We start from the raw sequence: 17,715 nt of genomic DNA on the forward strand, positions 1-17,715 counted from the left end.
TATTATGGTGTGCTATATTTTATTTTAACAGGTATTTTCCATGGTATATATTTTCGATTACAAGGTAACTATTTTAAAAATAAGTAAGTTACTACAAGATACTCTGGGGTTAAGAAAAGGTGATTTATTTTCAAATGATTCTCACAATGCCTTTGAATTTTCTCATATCTCCCTGTTAAAAATTATTTTAGTGACAGTATGAATAAAAACAGGGTTTGGCAGCACTGAAATAAAAAAAATATCCATCCTACACATTTGCATTCCATACTGCACAAGGAACTTGCTCATATACAAAAGGCCAGCACAAAGATCAAGTAGCATGAGTTCCTTTAAACACTTCAAAACTGAAGTTAATATGGCTTTTGCAGATGCAGGGCTCTAATCTCACAAATCCATTGACATGATGTGGCCTTAAGGAGCAGGTAACATTACAAAAGAGGTTTATTATGCACCCAGGCTTATAGTTTGTGCCTGCAATCTGAACGAGGTAGAGGAGATATCTGAACTTTGGCCTTTTCAGCCAAAAGACTGGTCTGAGAGATTTTCCCTCTTTCAGTTTCTTCCACTCAATAATAAAATTTAAAAAAATATTAATTTCCTCTCAGTGTGTGACTGCAATGTCTGCGTGGGAGAGGAGCACTTGTTCCATTCCATCACAACATCTGGGAGGGGTGGTGGGTTAAATGACCACCAGGGAACTGACTGCAGAGCTGGATCTAAAATTCAAACCTAATTTTATAGAGAAAGGTTATATTTATCCACTAATACAAAAAAACTTTAAAATAATTCACTCATGCTGCTTACTAATTTAATACCTAATGCTTCAATACTTAATACTTTCAAATTAAGTAAACCTTTGTATTTTTGCTAAAGAGACTGTGATGACTAATCCAGAACCTTTGCTACTTGCCTGTATTGTATACAACCAGACAAACCAGAAGCTGTACCAGAAAATACTTCTGAGGAAATTGGGTGCCCAAATAATATCTGTTTATTTGAAAGTTTTTTTCATGATGATTCAGATAGGATAAAAACGCAATTTTGCTCTCCCTGAAGCCTGAAAATGTTGCAAAAGACCTGTCATTAACTACATTCTAGTCTCTGCTCTGGAAGTTACTCAAATTGATCTTAGAGCTTTCTCAGGATAGCAGGGTCTGCAATTTTTGCAAGCAATATTTTCAGTCACAAGGCCATTTGAGTTTTTTCTTACAGCAATAAGTGTATTGAATACCCTTCCATTAATTTATTTTTATTCTAGAAAGAGAACTCAGGTACTCACTGCTTTGCATAATTTTACACACCTCTCTGCAGCTTGCCAGAGGTAAAAACACAGCCCACATATATTTAGAAATTTTTAAACAGTACAATAATATCATGGGGTAGGTTTTTTTCCTTTCCCCTAAGTGCTCTTGAGGCCTTCACTTTTTTTCTTTTTCAAAACACACGCACACATATATATATAGGCTGGGTTTTTAAATGTATTTTATTTATTAGGATTCTGAGTCACTAATATTTTGCTCTACCTTTTTATCCTGACAGTTAATTATTTCTGTGTATCCTACGGGTGGTCTGCAGCTTGTATTCTCCAAAGGAAATACCCTTTCAGTGGGCCCATTTGTCTTAGTTGCACACTACATGAACAGTACAAAATCTGGTAACATTTATCATAAACTACCATATCTGGAGAAAATGGTATTAACATGTGCTCAACACTCAGCAGTTGAATAGGCATTTTAAATGCTGTTCTAAAATATTTTACTCTGATGACAAACTGAAAGCCACCAATACGAAAAAAATCACTTGTCATTTAATAGCAATAGTAGCAGCACCAGTATCATTAACCAAGTATTGTCTATACTGCACAGAAATTGTGCCAAGTGCCTCTGGCATGTCCAGGCTTCTTAGTTTGCTACAAATTTAGAGACCATATGAGAGGGTGAGCACATGCACTTTCTTCAGGCTGTCCTTTAGCACCATTTTTTAAAAAAGAGATCTGTCCCCCTTTTGTCTGGAAGAAAACCTATTCTTGTAACTCCGAGCACAGAAATTCTTTAGGTTACAAATTCTTATTTGATAAATCCCTTACTGCAGGGCAGAAATACAGAGAGTAGGCAAAATGTTTTCTGCAAAGTGCACTTTGTCAGCTGATCTAAGTGCAGGGTAGCTGAGGTTCTGGGCATCCTCCTCTCACTTGAGCTCAGAGAGGCTGGCATGTGGATGAGCAGGCTCATGTGGATGCTTCCCTAAAGACATCACAAAATTTATGTGGCTTATGGTAAAGGGAACTAGAAACTGGCTACTGGATCATTCTGTTGGAGTAGAAAGCAATTTTAAGTACAGAAACTGATGGTGTTTCTGTTTAGTCCTCTATTACCACTGTTGGTTATCCTTTTTATTTCTTTGATACATAAGAGCCCAAGCCAAAAAACAGGACTTGCAGAGCTCAGACAGATTGAAAAGATATCTTTTTTTCAAGTAAATGTGAAGTCAAACATTCAAGATATATTTTTATGAACTGGGAATTACATAGTTAGAAAGCAGTGTTTCCAGGAGACACTACTTTGAGAACTACAAATATTCAGCTGAATATGAAGCAGACAGGGTGCAAAGAAAAGAAAACTGCTCAACAGAAACAGAAAAACAGTTTTACCATTGTGTACAGAATTGAAATGGATGCAATAGAGGGCAGAATGTTTTGAGAACAGGAACAATTTGAACTCTGAAAAATCTGCCACATGGCAAGAAATATAAGAAGACTGTTCTACTTCATTCTTTTCAAAAGAAGCTGAAGAGGTGATCTGAAGCAAGTGTAAACCCCTATATAGAAGGTGGAGGGTTTTTCACATTAGAAAACAGGAGTCTAGACTAACTAATGGTCAGAAGATTTTAGACCAGAAGTAGAGCACATACTGAAAGCTATCAATTAGAAAAAAAAAAATATTTAGCAGTATGATGGAAAGTCAGGTTGAAGCTTTTAGAAAGGCATGTTTTGACTTAAGCAAAATTTAAAAACTATTGAAGAGATGTGACACAGATCACACCTAGCTTAACAAGAATGAATTTATCTAACGTGATTTTTATCAGAAGTTTCAGTCTGCAGAATATCTGTATTGATCTTTTAAATGTTGAGATATAGTTTCTGAATTTCCACATGGTTCTTCTTTGTTTTCTTATGGCTGAAATGGAAATATTTTTCTTCAATTAGCCATTCTATCCATTATACTGACATTTCTAAAGACATCTCTTGACTTGGAGATGATTAATACATTTCCTATATCTTATTTACGAGATTTTTCTGTTTGAAAATCCATCCTTTCCATAAGCTGCAAAGGACTCTTTCAGAAATGCACAAATTGCTAAACGGTAAGATTTTACAAAAGACTTCAAACTCCTCTTTAGCTCTGATACATGGACTTTTGCATCTAGGATTTGGGCCACCCTGACCAATACTTTCGAAACAGTAGTGGCAAAAAACATTTTTCTAATGACTTCCCATGGGGCAGATGACTCGATGGTCAGTGAAAATCTCATCTTGAATGTCCTTATTGTCCTGATTATCTTAGTATTGAAAGCATGGGTACCAGGCACTGGGCAGCCATGTCAGAGTAACAGAATAATCAGATTTTGCTTGCTGAAATGAAGTTAGGCTCTCCATAAACTCTAAATGACTAAACTCTTGCTTCAAAAACCTCTTGATGCTGATAATCTTGCCAAACATTGCTAATTTTTCCTTTATGGAGAATTCTACATAGAAATGGTGAGGAAACAGCTTAACTGCATTTGGAAAATGTAAAATAAAGCAATGTGAATCCGATTGTTTTAAGGGTGGTGTAGCACACCTGGGGCTCTAAACACTGACATCTTTTTTTTTTTTTTTTTGCAGGGAATGCACACAAGGGCTCTTTGCCAATGCTTCAGTGCCCCAAAGAGGCTGTGCTGCCAGTTCCCTTGCTGAAGGGACTTCATCCATCACGACACATATTGAAGAGTGGAGCTGAGTACACCCATTTTCCTTCTGAAGCCATTTGCCCAAAGCAGGTTTGGGAGGTGTTAGTCTTGTCTTATTTTCTGCTATAGGTGAACACAAACCTAGTATCACAGGACAGGTAGGTTTTTTTTCTAATTACTCAAACAAGGAGATTTAGCATTTGAGAAGAGGCAGTTTGTTAAAGAAAGGGTAATGGGGCCATTTAAGGAATCATATATATTATTTACAGAGTAAGCAAATAAAGTAGAGAAATCACTATGACCAAGAAAAACAGTAAGCATGTAGCTGATTTCCAATCTATAATATCAGACGAAACATGAAAGTGCAACCCTTAATTATAAGCAAATATTAGCACAGACTCATGGGATCTCATCATAACATCTCAAGGTCTACATTCATGAAAATTTAAGCAATGTTTAAAATCATGTTAATTTGTTCTTTGTTTGTTTCTTTTCCTGCCAGTCTAATTTATTCCAAAAGACTTTGGTTCTCAAGCCTGGATATATTGATCATGCCTATGTAAAGCATTGTTATAGCCTGGGGAGAAGACTTTTGTGGAAAAACTTGTCTTTGTTCTCCTTTGATAATTTATATGTATTTTGATGTTTTCAAGTTTCCAGTTTTGAATCATTTTTCAAGGCAGCAAGTTAACTTCACTTTTCTCTTGAAGTCTTAGGCAAATGCAGAAATGACCTCACAGACAATGATAATATACAACCTCCTCCTGGACTGGATGCTAGTGGATAATTATGTGCAGCATGTTGACTTCAAGGAACAGCTATCTTTTCCTGTGTGCTATGCAAGTCTGTTCAAGGAGACAACTCAAGGGGCTAATGATTCTGGTCCCACTCATATCAGTGTTAAACGGGACTGACTAAACATCACTTAGGCAGAAAAAACTGCTGCAAATTAACTAATCCATGACTTCATTATTTCAGCTTTATTTTTAAAAAGAGTGATTTACAAAGGGCACACAAAGCTATTTGGCTATGAGTGTTCATACAAATGTATTTTCCTTCCTTTTCCATTGCCATGATTCTCCACCATTTGCACGAATTTGTATCATACCATAAGTGCAAAGGTGCAAAGTGAAGTGCAAAATAGGAGTAAAATGAAAAATGTGCTGGGGAAGCAGAGTGAATACTCAAGCAGTTAGTCCCCACTGAGCTCCTGCTGCGTCTGCCTGCCATACTCAATCCCATTAGTGCAGAAATATCCTGCATATCCCTGTACTAAGCTGCAGCCAGTGTGGCTTTAGTATGAGCACACATTAAGAGACACCTGGCCCACATCACAGGGTACTTGTACATTGCCTGTTAATGTTTCTAACTATGAAAGTATCAGAAACAAGGACAGGATAACAGGTCTAATAGGCTTCACTAAACACATACTGTAGAGTAATCTGTAGCTTCATTTGGAAATAATGAAGTAATTGTGTCTATGCAACATACTATAAATTCAATTATATTATGGTAGTTCTGCAAAAATGCTGGAGAGGCTGATAGAAAATAAACACACTGTCACTCTAAGGTTTTAATCTCAGTACAAGCAAAACTACACCAAGAGACAACACCACAGGGTAGGAGAGAATAAAGAGCAAGACTCCATGGTAACTTGAGTAATAAGGTATGTCTTCATTATGCTCTTATCCTTTCTGAGATTAGTAAGAGGGAAAAGAGAAAACTACAGGAAAGAGGAAAAAGACAAAAAAATAAACAAGTAAGGTACTGAGAAACTAAGGAAAAGAAGACAAGGGAATAAAAACCATCAATGTGAAACAGTAGAACCTATGTTTTGGCATCAGATGATTAAATTAATCTAGTAACATCAGGAGCCTGGAGGCATATTGACATAATACCATTAGCAATTGTAATTCTCTCCAGAATATTTTGTGCTTACCTACCAATAGCTTCAGATGTCCACAAATGTTCAGTAAGGCCATCTATTCTGTTGATATAATGAGATCTAGTATGATGGGAACCATTCCTGCCACCAAATTCCCTTGGTCCCTTCCTGTACGTTAGAGTGTTCAGGAATATTTATAGGAGCTGGCACTCTTCATGCTGCTAGTGACAAGCAAGCATGGAAAGAATAATAAATCAGATGTGCTTTGAGGAGTTACAAGACCTCAGCTCTTGCTAACTCACAAAGTATCTTACTGAATCTTCACGTAAGTGTTGCTAATGGAAAGAATGCTAACTACTTAAAAAAACCAACCTATTAAGACTTAGAAAGAATGATTAATCCTTAGCAACTCTAGTGTACTTAAAGTTCTTACCTGGGTTCATTATTTATGAATAATATATTAGATTTAATAATTTTCAGTGTCAAGTGCTTTGTAGTCTATAGCTTAATGTAGTTACCTGATTCATCGAACACAGAATCTGAAGGACTAAAAAGTCCTACAGAAAGATATAAAATAAAACAAAATCAAGCTTCACTATCACCTTGGATCCCCCACACAATTGTGGTGAACTAGAATTCTGTTTATTCAGATGGAGTGTGCTCATAGTGCCAAGAGCCATAGACTGCTAGGGAAATTAGTGTAGCTTCTTTGATGTCATGTGCATCCCAGAATCTGTAACACACTGCTGAAACTGTAAGCATATCCTTTTGTTTATAACCCTAAACAGAACCATTTGAATACACACACTGAAAGAACTTGTAACAGAAGCAATGCATTTTCTTCCACTAAATGATTCATTACATACGGCTTCATTTTGGATACTGCAGTTATGTGTAAAGCCATATGCTTTAGATTATAAAGCACACTAAGCAAATCATAAGTTTTTCAAGATGGTATGTAAAGGCTGTTTTTGCATCTGTTTGTTGCCAATGACTCAGATGACACTGTAATTAGAACAACAAATATTTTATGTGAAATCAATCATTTAGCTGTCTCTGAACCCTGAAACAATGGCATTTAGATACACTTTGTTGGGAAACAAGATCCATAAATAGTTAGAATCTTGGCTTTTGCTGTTTTTTTCTTTCCAACACAGTTCTGATCTTTCAGTATTTGTCAGTTCTTTCAGTTTCTATTGTGAGTAATTTGACTGTAGAGGAAAAAGGCAGAGATTAAACAAAGCATACAAAAGAACCAAAATATCAGTGACTAATGGATAAGATTCAAACCTGTCAGCAAAAAGCATGCTTCTACAGGTATGGTCTGGAAGCTGTCTTCCCTTATGTTGAATATGCAGAAGCCCTTATAAGCCATGCACATAATAACATCTAATAGCGGGTTCCAGAGGTGTGGCAATTAGTCAAAGTCCAAGAGGTTTATACAAATAGAACTGTAATTTCAGGGAAAAATAATTCATGCCAAACCATCTGAATAACAGAAACTACTTCCAGACAATGCAGAAAACTTAACAGATTATTATTTTTCTTTCCATCCTCAAACTTGACCCAAGGTGGTTTGTGGAAGTTTTTAGTTAAATCATAAAATCGTAGAATGGCCTGGGTTGGAAGGAACATTAAAGATCATCTAGTTTTAATCTCCCCTGAGATGGACAGGGACATCTTCCATCACACCAGGTTGCTCAGAGCTCCATCCAGCCTCATCTTGAACCCTTCCACAGATGAGGCATCTTAAAGTTCTCTGGGCAACCTATTCCAGTGCCTCATCAGCCTCAGAATAAATAATTTATTCCTAATATCTAATTTAAACCTGTTCTCTTTCAGTTTGAAGCCATTCCCTTTGTCCTGACACTGTATTTTCTTGTCCAAAGTTCGTCTCCATCCTTCTTGTGAGCCCCATTTTCAGTCACTGAAGACTGCAATTAGGTCATTCCAAAGCCATCTTTTCTTCAGGCTGAACAATCCCAATTGTCTCATCCTTTCTTCATTGGTGTGGTGCTCCATCCCTAGAGTCAACCTGGTGTCCCTTCTCTGAACTTGGACCAACATATTGTTGCCTTTCATGTGTTCAGAAACCCAGAGCTGGATGCAACTCTCCAGGTGGGGTCTCACAAGAGCAGAGTAGAGGCACAGAATCACCTCCCATGGTCATGCTGCTGAGGATGCATCCCATGATACAGTTGGCTTGTGATCTTTTCAGAAGACAGCAACTGATAAAAACCAGGTCATTCCAGGTATGCTGGAATCACATATCACATCCTATTTCCTAGTTCTAGAAGACCTGGTTAATACAATAGCCATCAGGTGATAAAAATCTTGCATTATCATGATGTCTCTCTCATTGTTCGAGCAATGCCATACGATCAATACAAGTTAATGAAGAACTTCATAGCAGAAAATCCAACTGAGAGCAATTTAATATGAAGAGATCACTTCCAGATCATGACATCCCTGAGCCACAAATCATGTTTGGCTGGAGCCAAACTTCTTGGCAAATATCTCTGCTTGCCCTACTTTTGCACTATACCCTAGGATTTTCCTCTTGGTTATTGTGAGAAAGAGAAAATTAGGATAAATAGATTTGGATGGGACTGGAAATGTCTTTTTTATGTGTGAGTGGGTTTTTCTGCTTGTTGATTTTTTAATTTATTTTTTTTGTGTGTGTGTGTAAAGTTGCTAATATTCAAATGACCAGGAAAGAGAGCAATATTTATTTAAAATTAATAAATTCAAGCAGAAAAGATCCCTAAGAGGCACCTGAAATGGAGGCTGAGGTAACTTTTCACAAGGCAAATATCAGAATCTTCACTGTAAAGATATTTCAATATCAGCTTTAACTGTTTATGGCAGGAAGGTTGTATTACACTTGCCTCTTTGCTAGCAGTGCACCAGATCAGCCTGAGCTTCTGAAGGGCAAAAGCTGAAATTCTGTGCAAAGATGAAGAAAAAGAAAAGCTAGTAATTCTTCAGTTTTCTGCAAATGCCCCATTTTCCCTTCTCCATGAGTTTTTATCCAAGGTGGTAATCCTAAAGTAGAAACAACAACCCTAGGGACACCTACACAAGCATCATGCACTCAAAGGTTTGCCATAATGTAAGTTTGTCTCTTCAGCATTATGCCATGGCTGGGACTTAGAGTGTAGATGCAGTTTATTTATTTAGTGAAGTTAAAGAAAACAGGACTAGAAAGAATCTCAAGTGAATATTTTGTCCTTCCCTGTCTTCCAAAGTAAAACCATGTACCATGTGGGAGGTATGATAAATTTTCAAAATTGTTCAGAAAAAAAGCTATCAAAAAAATTCTTACAAACACAGCATCAACAATGGAGCAACTCATGATACTTCTGCACAATAAGATGATAGCTATTTCTTCAAAGAAGAATTAGGATGATGATTTAGTCAGTATGATTAAATAAATAGCTTTGGCAACTTTGAAGTACAAGTCCTAAATAACATGACAGTATCATCAATTTTAGAGATAGTCTCCGAAACACATTTGGAGCAACTAATACACAAGTTTTCAAACTGGAGATTGTGGATCTTAAGAGCTGCATCTTATGTGCTAATATGCTTCAGAAAACTCACTGGACACTTGGCACTGGTTCATTTTGTGGATTCTAGCTAAGAAAAGCAAAGCATATGGGGAAAAAGATGAAACAAACATGAAAAGTAAACAGTGAGATTAACTTTCAAAAATAGTCAAAACATTCAGTGCATTAAAGAAGAGTAACAAATCACAAATACCTTCCTAATACTACTTCTCTACAGAGCCAACTACTGAATTTGCCAAAAATGCATTGTACAGTTGTGGGAAGTTAGTCTGTGTGATTAAAAGTAGGGCAAGAGGCAATCTGTAAGTTCACACTCTATTAAGATGCAGTTCGTAATGGTCTGTGTTTCAGAGTTGCTGTTGTAGCATATAGCCTGGATACATTTAAAGGTAATCCCTCACCTTCTTCCAAACTGTAATAATAGCATTTTTATTCCATGCCCTCAGAGATTAAGCCACTTGATTGACTTTGAATTCTGGACACACAGGAAATTTGTATTAATTTAGCATAATGATGAGGCGCAATAAAGGCTCGGTGGAACCACAACAGCATGGTCTCTAAGGTTTTGTTCGTTACAGAAACACAATTTGCATATCTAAAGGCTTGAAACCATGGGTCCATATTGATACAACTAGTATCTCAAATTTGAGTGTAGCAGATTCAGCATATATTTCAAAGAATAAATGGTAGAAGCCCAAGATAAAACTCTCAGTAGATTTCTTCATTAAGAAAGAAGGTCTTTTTCTGAATTCAAGGTAGCTGGCAGCAATAACTTTTAAAGGAGGCATGAAAACTAGCTTGACTGAAGCTTGTAAAAATACCACTAGTTAGATATTTACTTTCTGGTGCACTACAGTACTTTTGTCTGACATTTGTAAATGTTGTAAGTAAAGGAGGTATCTTGGCTAGATAAAGGAAACTAATGCTGCTGATCTAAGTTCTACAGCAATCCAGTTTTTTTAAGGGGCTGTTAATTGCTACTGTGACCCTCAATTAGTAATAGTTCGGAAGTGATCTACAGCTCAAACTCAGGCCACTGAAACTGAAGAAGCATAACCAAACTATCCAGTCAATGACAGATTTTGAAAAATAAGCAGGAGTAGAAAAAACCTTCAGGCTTAAAAGATGTCTGTTAACCTGTGAAAGAGCACCTACGTTTGTTTTTCATACAACTTCACAATCCAAATCACAACCTTTTATTGACAACTCACACTATGGATCTAGTGGAAGAATGCTAGACATATATACAAATGAGGGCTCATCATTTTCAGTGGTGCAGTTTCTTATCTTTCATCCTGAAGTAGTAGATGGAAGTGTCCAATAACACCAAAGTAAATTTAGAAAATGTAGAAGAGATCTTCAAAGAAAAGTGAGGGAGGTCTGCAAAAAATTACAATGCTGGGATCTCAGTAATAATATAGCAAACTTAAGCTATGTGTTTCATGCTACTTAACAACACCACCTGTAGTAAGAGTTTGGGGAGTGCAAAGCACAGAATATGTATAATTTTCATCCATTTAGGTTGAAATCTTCATCAATCTCCATAGGAAATTTAGCATTTCCTAAATGCTTCTAAAGAAAATTTTGATGAAGATTTCAGCTCATGGAGGAACAGGAAGATGCACACATTTGTGCAGATACAAAAATAAAGTAAGTTGACCTTCTCATATATAGTGACTTGTTTATGTGACAGTATGTTGTTTTGTTCTAAAATCACTGTTCTTGACAGGTACAGCTTGCATTAATAAATCAGTTCACTGTATTATATTCCCCTCTGAACACAATCTTTGTACTTGAGTGTACTTTTTTTAAATGGTAGATGCTATGAAATTAGTTAGATTCTTTACTTCTCTCATAAAAACATGAGTAATTCAAGAGACTTTATTGACATTTTATTCCTCAGAACTTGATGAACTCTTCTTTAGCAAAATGAGCATGGATTTCAGGGTTCAAACTGAGGCACTGGAAAGACTGATATTTAGAACATTACACCTTACCTGTTCTGGAAAATCAGGCTCCTCCATAGTGTGCATAGTGTGTTACTGCAGGTACACAGAATTTCTTGTCACTCCAGAAAACACAGGTTAAGTGCTTCCTGGAATTTTTTGTGGAGTTGATTTGGATATGTTTTCCACCTCCTAATTACTACAGATACTTGATTTTATTAACCCCCTTCTTACAAGTCTATACTAGATTCTTGGCTGCTATTGAATAGTGTATCTCTATGGAGTAGCTTGTGATATAACATCAAAATCTGTTTGTGTCCTGATTCTGTACTTGGGTCTGTGGGTATTGCAGAGTATGCAAAGTTTGTGAATTATCACTTTATTAATTACTGTGCACTAATTCCTTGTGTGAATGACCTACAAAGGACCCACAGAATTACAACATGAACAGACTGGAACATTGCAAGTGTACCTATTGCCACAGAATGCCATTTCTGATTTCTCTCTTTTGGATAGCCAGGAAGTGTGGCCATATTAACATAACTCTCTTCCATAACATATCCTGCTTCTCAGTAGGACTAATTAGCTTAGGCACGGCACTGCACTCATCCAGCTATACTGCCTCCGGGGTCTGATTCACATCTAGCTTGAGCAGCTTTGCAAAGCACTGGCATGCATTGAGTTGCTATATCATAAATTTGTATTACAGCTTACTCTATACTAACTTTCCCATGGAGACAAAACCTAAAAATCAGCTTTACTGCTGTGAACACAGTCATCAAAGTCTCCTACTGAACTAATGCCATAATAATAATGAAAATATCCTGGCCCCAGTAGGAAGGTTCATGTCCTGAAAGCACTAACATGGGGACACATTTTCACTATTAGAACTAGTTCCTCTGAAGCCAGCCCCAACACTAAGAATACGATTGGAAAAATTGGGAAGTATCAGAAAAACACCTTGATATTAGCATGGCTTAGAGAAATAAGAGTAAAATAAAAATGTGCAACAGAATTTTAACTCCAGTCTTTAGAATGGACTATATTAATTATTCCCATTATTAAAGGGCATTGTGAAGTAAAAGGCGAGAAATATACATTTCTCTTCCCTCACAGAAGATACAGTAAATTTTTAAAGTTCATCACTCAGTCTATTTACACAATACTCAAACTAACTCATGAAGCAATTGTAAGTCAGAGATGATTGAGAGCCATATCCTTCCTACCAACACACAATAATATGTAAGAATACTTCAGGCTAAACTTTGATGAGAAAATTCTTATGCTAGGTTCTTCAATAAAACAAATGTAAGAATAACTTGTGATTTCATGGAGAGTATGAATCAATGTGTAGTGTCTTGTCTGTGTCTAAATTAAATGAATATGAGACTGTTGGGTGGACAAAAGCAAATTGAAGATAATCAGCAAAATTTATGTTTTCAAATAATGTAGAAATCACATAAATTACTTCAAAGAGACCCATAAAACTATGAGTTTTGAAAAACATTTAAGTTACAATGTAGAAAAAAGGAAAGAAACATGACTTGTGGACCCTAAGTTATAGTTCATTGTTTGCTTTCACAATGGAGAGCAGCAGAAAATTATCTCCCTCCTGTCACACATTTCATTTTTGATTAGGTAATTTTTGCATTATTAGTATCTTTAAAATGCAGACACAAAAATAAGAGGTGCCAAAGATATTTTTTCTTCTCTGAAGATGGAAATTACTAGAATAAAACTATCTATAGCACTACATACAGGAAAACCAGATTTTCAGTTTTTACTACAAACACTCATTCATGTCAGCAGTCTACATGAAGTCAATGTGTTATCCCACTGCATAACGATGGATCCTGTGAGGGCTTATGAGATAGCACAAATATTCCTAAAAATTTGTTATTTTTTGTGATTTATCCCTTTTTCTTACTCTCAACCAATAACACATTTTGTCCAAAACCAGTTACTGTTCTGTCACCTTTTTGTTAGCATTGTTCACAGTATTATTTATACAGAACCATAAATCCTTATTTTTATTATTAAAATATATAGGAGAGGTTAACTACACTTATCATACTTTTTTGCATTCTGCAATTCAATCTCTGCTACTAGGACTTGATCTGGAAAGTTTGTGTAGAGGTACAAAGTGTATTAGGTTTTGGCATATGAAGTCTTAGCTTTACATGTTTTGTGTATTTATTTTTCAGATAAAAAGGACTCCAGTTACTAGGTCTCAACATAAACCCTTGCAGAGTAGGATGTGGGCAGACTGGCTACACAGCTGCTGTGTGGCCTGTGAGGAGGAGGTGCCTGTATCATCTGACAGTGCCAGCAAAGGGACAATGTCTTTATTACACTCATCTTTCTTCCTCTTTCCTCCATGGCTGCAGACAGCTAGGACTAGGATGGATAACTGTTTGAACACACACAGAATGTGAGGGATTAATTTCCCAATTATCTCTGCTGAAGTATTAAATTCAGATGTCTAATGATGACATTATAAACATTATCATTACCTATTATTATTATTACACTGCAGCTCAATGCACAGAGAGGAAGAGAGAGTAATTCCTACTATGAAGAGCTCCATGATATATTGCCCTTTGGCAAGAAACAGCAGTATCTTGTGCCACTGTTCAAGAAAGACTTGAGTGCCCAAACACTAACTGGGAACCTGGGTTCACCAAGAGAAGGCTGAGTTCATCAGACTCAGTGAAACTCCAAGATAAGAGAGGGTCCAAGGGGACCATGGAGCTAAGAGAGCACAGCTGATTACCTTTTCTAGTTTTATTTCTGGAATGAAAATAGTCAGAAGCAAGTGTTAAGTGTCCTATCATGTATCACACCACTAAAGAGGTGTATACGTGAGAGGACATGTTTGTCCTTCATGTAGAAACAAAAGAACAAAACCAAAAATCCTGCCTGCAACTGTGTTTTTCTTATAATTTTAAAGAATTTATGCCATACCTGTGAATAAGAAGAACTCTGCTGCTGCCAGAGTGTAACCACAATAGCACCCAAATGTATTTCTAACAGCTAATAAAAATAGAACTTTGAAAATTTAACTTACAATATCAGAAAAATGTGCTTATTGTCCATACTCAATGAGGGAAAAAAGTCAATGATGTCACAAAAAACTGACTATGTTTTTGATTCTGCTTTTGTTTTGTTTTTTTTTAAAGTAGTATCAAAGGATAGCATTTGAAGATGAGAAACTATTGAAGTAGCACACAAAGTCAATAAAATGATCTCACTACACTTGCTGATGCACATAAGGGGTTTTATCTTTAAAAATAGCTTAGTATTTAGTTGTGTAATTTCCAAATGGCATTTAATGGATGAAAATACCTAAAGATTTCCGAAAGGTGTTCTGACTTTTTGGCCATTACCATTCTGCAGCAGAATAATTTAAATCTTCTTTTAGTTCTGGGTACTCAAGATCACAGTCCTCCTTCTAAAGGGGAGGAACATCCACCTATGTGGAAGGGAAACATCCCAATAAAAATCCTAAAACACAGCCATTGATGGGCCCTATTCAGGAAGTGCCACGACCAGACAACTGTAGAGTGCCTGAGTTAGAAGTTAATGAGGCTTCTTTTTTATTGATTTGTTCCCTCACTAATACTGGAATTTTAGGGCAACAGAAACTTTTTTTTTGTGAATTCAGGTCATATTAGCTAACAGTTTCAACTGAAATAACATGAAAAAACTTCAGAGATGTTGAAAGAATTCATTCTGGCATCTCAAAAAACAAAACATTCTGATTTTGTCACAAGGGGACTCCTTTCCCAAAACAGAGGAGGTAGTGCTGCCACCCCTGATATCCAAAAATGCAGTGATTAGGCCATGTTCTTAGATTGTGAAAGATGTAGCTTCAAGCACCTCCTTTAAATGATTTGGTACAGGGACCTGAACCCAAACATCATGTTTCTCGGGAGAGTAGCCTAACTGCTGGGTTAGAAAATATTCTTAGGTATGTTTCTCTCAGCCTCATTTGTTGAAAGTGTTCCACTTTACATAAAGTAGTTAAATATTCATTCAAACAGAGATCGAAAGCCAGGTGCTTGCCCCCTTTTTCTCTGATTGCTCAAATTACGAGGATCTCAAGTCATTCACATGCTCTCTGTTTCTGTGGCCTACTTACTATTTAATATACATTCCACTGATGGGAGAAAGGGGAGAAGGAGAAAATGTTTTCTTCTCTGAACTTCTGTATTGGCCTTGCACATAGCCCAGACCAGTGAAAATATGGGTTGGTGAAAGTTTTCAGCCTTACCTTTGGAAGGACAATAGTATGGAAGGTAAGAAATGATCACTTTCTAACACACGGAGTAGGTAAAAATGAGGTAGTTTAATGACAAGAAATAGTATTACTTAAAGGAGAAAGAAGTGAGACATCTGCATCTATTTGTATCCAATGTTTATCCCTATTGGCATAATTAATAAAAGCTATGCATAAATCACACTAAGTTCATTAAATCAACTGGCTCAGGCTGCTGACTAACTGGTAAATACACACTCGATAAAAATGTAAAATGTATGCCAGCTCCACATTGTAAAGCTGTTTTCTAGCTAAGAAGTCTCTGCTTCTCTGTGGCTTTTCCAACAGAGCTTGATTTTCACAGTTATTGATCTTAGGGAAACAATAATGCCCAGAACAGTTCCAAAAGGCCTTAGAATAGGAAAACAAAAAGCAACTCTATCAAGCTTACAGAGACCAAGAAGTTTACTATCCCATGCCTAGGGCAGTTTTCTAACACACCCATGAATCTAAGATCTGCTGATGCCTGCTCTGTACAATTCAACAGACTATTTTAGGCACCTCAACTCTTTTATGAATGTGGACTTTAGCACTTGCTTCTGCAATGTTGCCTTAAAGTAGTTCAACGTGAAGCTACCACTCTCTAGCAAAACTTTGCATCTTTAAAATCTGTTAATTCTGATAAATTAAAGATCTGGGAACTATGTAGGTCTGTGCAGATAGGCAACCAGAATTAGACACAAACAAAAACTAATTGCAAAAAACATGACAAGTATGAGAGTGGCTGAGGCTAGAGAAGGTCACAGAAGACCATCTCTACTCATTTGAACAGGATGAAGAATTTGTGCTACTCAAAACATTCTCCTTTTCAGAAGAGGCCAGCACCCAGCCAGCCACAGATTTTTATACATAGGGAGCTCATCAAAAGGTTTTAATACCTACAGTACCTGTGCAAAAATCCATGGAAAGTCTTAAATGAAGGGTCTTTTGCTATCATCACCAAATACTCTGTGGACAGCCTTCCTCATATCAAACAAACCCAGATGTAGAGAGGCCTTGGGAGCTAGCCCAGTGCTTTATCTGGGTCTGACCTCAAGTTTTCTGTATTTACATTTTTTCCAAAACATGATTTAGAACAGATGTCACTGGACACCAGAGCTCTTCTCCAAGGCTGGAGTAGAAAATCACAGGAAAAGGGGGAGATACAGATCAGCTCAATTTACATTACATGAGAATATTGATCCGCGTGGCAACGAGAGGGCAGAATCCACACATCTTCAATTTTAGTTTAATTAGACTCACAACCAAACTACAGTGCTGGTTTCCCTCATTGGGACCCTTACTAAGGGTCAAGAAAAAGGCTTGGTTTGATTTTGAACAGCCTTATAAACAAGTGGAATATTTTGATTTAGGACCATCTCTGCTTGTATTCTCTATTTCTGCTATTGACTTTGGCAGTGCCTGAACAACATATTAAAAGCACTTGCCTCAAACCACACTTATGGTGTTCATGCTTGAAACAAAGGATGAAATAATGTTGAAAAACAGTATTATGAAACTGATACAGATTTAATAGTGGCTAAATTAAAGAAATGGGAATATGAAACCCTCTTCTTCTCTAGACAATGTGTGGTGAAATAATCTGTTTGCAATGGAAGGAAAAAGCTTAAAAAGAAACATTTGGAAACAATACAATGACATATGATCCCATATGTTGAATCTATAATGCTTCCTAATTCCTTCAGGGTAAAATTCACCCTTATGCTGAACAAATTCCAAGAAACTGCAGCTTCACTGCAGTTGCCTTTTTACCCATGACTTGAAGCAGTACCAATAATGTTTTTTGATCCTTTTCTGGGTAGTCATAATTGCTCATCCATAGGCTCATGCTCATCTCTTCTCCTTGGTTGAGTCTACTCAGGGCATGCTTTACCTGTAGGGTGCTCCATGGTAAAGAAGGCACATGCTCAGCTTTCTGAATCATACTAAGACAGTATAGCTGGAGTTGCTTTAAAGTTTTATATATAGCAAGCTGCATGTTGGTGCTGATAAGGCATCCTCAGGGCAATTATGCTCTGAGCAGTTTTTGGTAATGTCTTTAAAGCCATT

At 36.7% G+C, this 17,715-nt stretch overlaps 1 protein-coding gene across 32 annotated transcripts in view; it reads right to left on the minus strand.

Moving 5' to 3' along the window:
* The window catches only part of MYO3B (myosin IIIB), a 205,671-nt gene that overhangs the window by 10,314 nt on the left and 177,642 nt on the right, over window positions 1–17,715 (minus strand). Inside the window, exon 38 of one of the 32 annotated variants that reach the window (XR_015288943.1) lies at window positions 5,892–6,051. The exons of the other annotated variants lie outside the window; for them this stretch is intronic. The gene's annotated coding sequence lies outside the window, so the exon portion shown is untranslated. The remainder of the gene's footprint in view (window positions 1–5,891; window positions 6,052–17,715) is intronic. 32 annotated transcript variants of the gene reach the window in all.

This window comes from Cyanistes caeruleus, chromosome 7 (genome assembly GCF_971803275.1).
Source record: "Cyanistes caeruleus chromosome 7, bCyaCae1.hap1.1, whole genome shotgun sequence".
Classification (NCBI taxonomy): Eukaryota; Metazoa; Chordata; class Aves; order Passeriformes; family Paridae; genus Cyanistes; species Cyanistes caeruleus.